This window comes from Triticum aestivum, chromosome 4A (assembly GCF_018294505.1).
Source record: "Triticum aestivum cultivar Chinese Spring chromosome 4A, IWGSC CS RefSeq v2.1, whole genome shotgun sequence".
Taxonomy (NCBI): Eukaryota; Viridiplantae; Streptophyta; class Magnoliopsida; order Poales; family Poaceae; genus Triticum; species Triticum aestivum.
The window spans coordinates 316,648,973-316,656,306 of NC_057803.1; positions in this window are offsets into that span (position 1 = coordinate 316,648,973).

Below are 7,334 nucleotides of genomic sequence, written 5' to 3' on the forward strand. Positions count from 1 at the left end.
TAAAATAGTATTTTTCAGTCTGTTTCCTGACTTATCCGTGCAATATATAAAAATATCCCCAAAATAAAAGTCCCTAGAATGCCATGCCAATTTAATATGATTTTTTCGGGAATATTTGAGGATTTACTATGCAAAAATTACCCCGGGAGGAGCGGCCACCTGGCCACGAGGGTGGTGGGCGCGCCCCCTACCCCGTGGGCCCACGGTGGCCCTCCTCCACTTATTCCAGCACCCATCTTCTTCCTCTATCTCACACAAACCTGAAAAACCAACTCAAGCACGAGTTCCAGCCACTTTTGCTGCGATTTTCGATCTCCTTGCTCAAAGTACCTCTCGCAAAACTGCTTGAGGAGATTGTTCCTTGGTATGTGACTCCTCCATTGGTCCAATTAGTTTTTGTTCTAGTGCTTTATTCTTTGCAAATTTGTGCTGCATAGGTGACCATGTTCTTGAGCTTGCATGTCAAATTTATATGGTACCAAGTAGTTCTAATGCTTGATATAGGCTCTAGGCACTTGTAGGAGTAGTTGCTATCAGTTTTATTGAGTTTGGTTCACTTTTATTTTGAAGTTACTAAAAATTTCAGAATGTTTCAGAGAAAAACAATATGCTTAGGAAGATGTTCCAAGGTGGTTCTTCTAAGAAGCAAGGACCCAGGATTGCTATGCGCGATGCTGATGGGGATCCACCAAGAGACTCTCCGGTACAGCCTTGCGAATGGCCATCGGAAAATTTTATGGACCGTGCGGGAATTAAAGAAGAATTCAAATCATATTTGCGCAATGCCGGTCTTGAGGATTTTGAGGCTAACAAATGCCCCCAGTATCATGATCTCACAAGTTCATTTGTGAGGAGGTTTGAGTATTCATCTTCGCGTAATTCTCCTTCAGTCATGTTTGATCTTTATGACAAATCTTATACCATGGACCTAGAGGATTTCACTTCTGCTTGCGAACTTCCATCATGGGGCAGTATTAGGGATCCCCCTAAATCTGAATTTAGAAACTTTCTTGCTAGTATAACTGTGGGGGAATCCAGAGATATAACGCAGGCTACGATAGGGAGCATTCACTTTCCTGCTATACATTATTTTGCTCTTTTCATTGGTAGATGCATAAATGCTAAGGATGAAGCATGTCACATGTGTGTCCCTGATCTTAGCATTCTTAGGAGTGCTGTGTTAGGAGACCAATCTTACCATTTGGGAGCCATTGTAGCTCGTAGGTTGCATCATAATAGACATAATGGAGATTTCTTTGGAGGAATTTATGCAACCCGTTTAGCTAATTTTCTTGAGATAGATATTCGTGAGGGTGATACGGAGTTGCCTCCTGCATATTTAGATTATGACTCTATGGTTTCGCACCAGTTTGTCGAGAGGTCTGAATCACCTCTCTTATACCGCTTAATTTTTGATAAATGACGTGTTTTCCGTATTACTCTCCCTGCTCCTGCCTTCTTTGATTCACAGGCAAAAGGAAGATGTGTTATTACCAGAGAGGAGGCAGAAGAGTACGAGAGGAGAGCGGAGGCAGCTCAACCCCACGCTGCAGCTCAGCAGGCGATAACCGCTGCACATCAGTATGACCCCAATTATTCCTCTTCATCACAGTACGACCCCAACAACTATTATTATGGATATCCGCCAGGCCAGCCATGGCCATAGACCAACTTAGGCCAAAAGCCTAAGCTTGGGGGAGTACGTATTTCTCACCGACATTACATTTATGCTCACACACACTCATTACTAGATGTCGGTGCTCATACTTTTTCATTGTATCGTCCATGCTAGTTTATTTTCTTTTTCCTGCTTTCTTCTTGTGTGTTTGTTAAACCTTAAGAAAAAAACAAAAAAAAATAGCAGTAGTTTATTTTTCTGCTGTAGTAGTAATAATTAAAAAGAAACCCCAAAAATATTTTCCGTTCTTCTTTTGCTTGTTGGGAGCTTTCCCGTGTAAATAGTTTTATTTCTTTTCTTTTATTTGGGGTCAGTAGGAGAAGACCATAATTAAATTGTTGAAGTGGCTCTTATATGCATTATTGTTGATTTAACCAAGAGCCCATATTGCCTTGTCTTCTCGTGTTTATCGAATGCTCGCAGATTCCAGCTTAGTCCAATGCACGTGCACTCTTATTATTATTCACACCGTTCGGTCGTGCAAGTGAAAGGCAATTATGATGATATATGATGGACTGATTAAGATGAGAAAAGCTGGTATGAACTCGACCTCTTTTGTTTTTGTAAATATGATGAGCCCGTCGTTCTTGATTCAGCGTATTATGAATAAACATGGTTGCAATGACAATTAGAGATCAGAGTTGCTTGTGCCATGCTTGATTAGCTATGAGTTATGATTTAGCTTGTATGCCAACATGCTATTGAGATGATTATGATGTGGTATGATGGGGTGGTATCCTCTTTTGATTGATTTAAGTGACTTGACTTGGCACATGTTCACGCATGTAGTTGAAACAAAATCAACATAGCCTTCACGATATTTATGTTCATGGTGGATTATATCCTACTCATGCTTGCATCCAATGTTTATTAATTTTAATGCATGTACATGGCTGTTGTCGCTCTCTAGTTGGTCGCTTCCCAGTCTTTTGCTAGCCTTCACTTGTACTAAGCGGGAATACTGCTTGTGCATCCAATCCCTTAAACCCCAAAGTTATTCCAGATGAGTCCACTATACCTTCCTATATGCGGTATTTTACCTGCCGTTCCAAGTAAATTTGTATGTGCCAAACTCTAAACCTTCAAATAAACATTCTGTTTTGTATGCTCGAATAGCTCATGTATCAACAAAGGCTGTCCTTATCTTCCGTGTTAGGCGGGTTATTCTCAAGAGGAGTGGACTCCGCTCCACACTCACGAGAAAATGGCTGGTCACCGGGATGCCCAGTCCCATGCTTTATGCAAACTAAATCAAAATTAATTGCAAACAAAACTCCCCCTGGGACCTGATGTATGTTGGAGGCACTCGTTGTTTCGAGAAAGCCATGGATTGATGCCTGTTGGTGGAGGGGGAGTATAAACTTTACCATTCTGTTTGGGAACCGCCTGTAATGTGTGTAGCATGGAAGATATCGCCATCTCTTAGTTGTTACATTGACAATGAAAGTATACCGCTCAAAATACAATTTATCTTTATTTCAAAACCGAGCTCTAGCACCTCTACAAATCCCTGCTTCCCTCTGCGAAGGGCCTATCCATTTACTTTTATGTTGAGTCATCACCCTCTTATTAAAAAGCACTAGCTGGAGAGCATAACCGTCATTTGCATTCATCACTGTTAATTTATATTGGGTATGACTATGGTTGGATCTCTTTTACCATGAATTACAATGTCTAGTCAGTCCTTGATCTTTAAAGGTGCCCTGCATTTATGTTTTGCGGTCTCAGAAAGGGCTAGCGAGATACCATCTTGTTATATCATATAATGATTGTTTTGAGAAAGTGTTGTCATCCAAGATTTATTATTATGACTTGCTAGTTGATTATTCTATTGATATGAGTAATTGTGAGACCTGAGAATTATTGCAAATGTGGTTAGTTATGATCTATGCTGAAAACTCGAATGCTGGCTTGACATAGTTACAACAACAAGAGCAAAGATAGTTTGTAAAAGTTTTTCTTTCTTTCTTTCAGTTTGTCAACTGAATTGCTTGAGGACAAGCAAGGCTTTAAGCTTGGGGGAGTTGATACGTCTCCGTCGTATCTACTTTTCCAAACACTTTTGCCCTTGTTTTGGACTCTATCTTGTATGATTTGAATGGAACTAACCCGGACTGACGCTGTTTTCAGCAGAATTGCCATGGTGTTGTTTTATGTGCAGAAAACAAATATTCTCGGAATGACCTGAAACTCCACGGGAGGTCTTAGAAAAAAAATAATAAAAAAATCCTCACCAAATATGAAGACCAGGGGGCCCACACCCTTCTCACGAGGGTGGGGGGCGCGCCCCCCCTTGGGCGCGCCCCCTACCTCGTGGGCCCCCTGTTGACCCTCCGACGCCAACTCCAACTCTATATATTTGCTTTCGGAGAGAAAAAAATCAGAGAGAAGAAATCATCGCGTTTTACGATACGGAGATGCCGCCAAGCCCTAAAACCTCTCGGGAGGGCTGATCTGGAGTCCGTTCGGGGCTCCGGAGAGGGGGATTCATTGCCGTCGTCATCATCAACCATCCTCCGTCACCAATTTCACGATGCTCACCGCCGTGCGTGAGTAATTGCATCGTAGGCTTGCTGGACGGTGATGGGTTGGATGAGATTTATCATGTAATCGAGTTAGTTTTGTTAGGGTTTGATCCCTAGTATCCATTATGTTCTGAGATTGATGTTGCTATGACTTTGCTATGCTTAATGCTTGTCACTAGGGCCCGAGTGCCATGATTTCAGATCTGAACCTATTATGTTTTCATGAATATATGTGAGTTCTAGATCCTATCTTGCAAGTCTATAGTCACCTACTATGTGTTATGATCCGGCAACCCTGAAGTGACAATAATCGGGACCACTCTCGGTGATGACCATAGTTTGAGGAGTTCATGTATTCACCATGTGCTAATGCTTTGTTCCGGTTCTCTATTAAAAGGAGGCCTTAATATCCCTTAGTTTCCAATAGGACCCCGCTGCCATGGGAGGGTAGGACAAAAGATGACATGCAAGTTCTTTTCCATAAGCATGTATGACTATATACGGAATACATGCCTACATTACATTGACGAACTGGAGCTAGTTCTGTGTCACCCTATGTTATGCCTGTTACATGATGAACAACATCCAGCATAATTATCCATCACTGATCTAGTGCCTACGAGTTTTCCATATACTGGTTTACGCTTATTTACTTTCCCGCTTTTACTGTTACAATCACTACACAATACCAAAAACATTACTTTTGCTGTCTTTAATTTTGTTGCCGCTACCACCGCTATCATATTACTTTGCTACTAAACACTTTGCTGCAGATACTAAGTTTCCAGGTGTGGTTGAATTGGCAACTCAGCTGCTAATACTTGAGAATATTCTTTGGCTCCCCTTGTGTCGAATCAATAAATTTGGGTTGAATACTCTACCCTCGAAAGCTGTTGCGATCCCCTATACTTGTGGGTTATCAGTTGTCCTACGGACTAAAACCCTCCGGTTTATATAGACACCGGAGGGGCTAGGGTTACACAAGGTCGGTTACAAAGGAGGAGATATACATATCCGTATTGCCTAGCTTGCCTTCCACGCCAAGTAGAGTCCCATCCGGACACAAGACGAAGTCTTCAATCTTGTATCTTCATAGTCCAACAGTCCGGCCAAAGGATATAGTCCGGCTGTCCAGAGACCCCCTAATCAAGGACTCCCTCAGTAGCCCCTGAACCAGGCTTCAATGACAACGAATCCGGTGCACAGTATGTCTTCGGCATTGCAAGGCGGGTTCTTCTCCAATTTCCAAGTGTTGGTAAATAGTATCCGGCCCCAGAAATGTTGATCCTCTTGGCTTTTGCACCCAATAAGGGAAACTTCTCGGAACGAATATGAGGCGCCAGGGCATTCTTACATTCACCCCCTAGCCAGATAAATAAATTGTCTATTAAAGGGATTGGGATTCTTAGATCCGATCCACACCATCCTCCCCTCAGCCAGAATCCGTCAGAGCGTGTTTCGGAAAGATCCATTCCAGCATGGCCAACCTCCGCAACTCCTCCTCCCGCCCCCATAGCCCTAAGCTTGGTGATTGGGAGAGGTGTTCAGTTCCACATAGTCGATTGGTCGAACTGCAGACCAAGGGATTTCTTCCCCCGGCATACATGGTGCCCGTTCGAGCCGGGCTTGCCACCTACAATGGCGGGGAGCAAGCAGAGAACTTTCCCTGTCCCTCCATGGGGGAACGGGTTTGCCTTGTTCCTTACTTACTAAGGGGACTCGGATTTCCAATTCATCCGTTCCTCCGCGGGCTCCTGGAGTTCTACGGCCTCCAACTACACAATCTCACCCCTGCCTCCATCCTACACATCGCCGGCTACGTTGCCGTCTGCGAGTTGTTCCTGGGCTGCGAGGCTCGTTTCGAGCTGTGGAAAAGGCTATTTTGCCTTGTCCCTTGCACACAGAGGGGATCACTTTATCAAGTGGGCGGAGCCAAAGTATGGCGCATCGCCGATACCGGATATCTGCCCGGTACCCCGAAGAAGCTGTCCGAAGACTGGCCTTCAGAATGGTTTTATATGGAGGACGTTCCCCTTCCAAACCCTGTTCGGCGGGGTCTTCCTGAGTTCAACAATGCTCCTCTGAAGAAGCGCCGAAGTTGGCGCCCACGGAGCCCCCAGGTGGAAGACGACAGAGAAGTCCTCTACCTGATGAACCAGATTAAGGCACTGGCTCAATCAGGATTGACAATAACCGAAGTTATGTCGATTTGCATAATGCGGGGAGTGCAACCACTTCAATATCGTGGGCACCCCTTGTGGTGTTTCAACGGGGAGGATGACGCCACGCGCTACGGGCGTAAGGGTCCGGGCGATGCTGCCGCATTAGCCAAAATTCTGTCCGAACTGTTCAAGGGAGAGGAGGAGGAGTTCACCCGCATCAAGCCACGGGATGGATTCTCCATGTACAATCCTCCAAGCTGGGTAAGCTATATCCCCTTATTTCCATCTTCCCGTGTTTTCCGTTGCAAGTATTCACCTTGCCAATTTACGGCAGGAACTGCGAAAGGCCATAAAGGAGGTCAGCATCCCTTCTCCACAACCGAAGGACCCTGACCAGGCCCTCGACTCTGGACTCGAAGAAGATCCGGTTATCTCTGTGGAGCTGATAAACCGGCAGTTCTATCAGTTAAGCTGCGATGATGCCATGGTGGCCATTACGGCTGACTACCCTGGACTGCTCCCTGCATCGCATGTAAGAAAAACTGAAAAATCCCAACCCAAGAAAGTAGGATCCCCTTTTAGACACTTCACCTGCCATATTCACATGGCCTTTTTTACAGGGAAGGCATTCGGGACGCCCTGTAGCAACGCGCCAACAGGAGGCATCGAGGCAGGGTAGGCCAAAAAGGAAGGTGGTTAGGATGGAGACGCCGGCGCGAAGGTACAACAAACCGCGCTCCGTGGTTGTTGTCTTTTTCAAAATATAATGACACCCGTGTTTCTTTAACAGAAACAACGCTCGCCAGAATATGTCCGGCGATGTCGCCGATCACGCTTCCACCAGTCGGGCACCAGGACCGGACACGGAGGCAGAAGCCGATATGGGGAAGGCGCCGGATAATCCCCCTACAGAGGATGCGGATAGGTTATCTACTACACACTCGGAAGTGGAAAGCACCATGAATCATA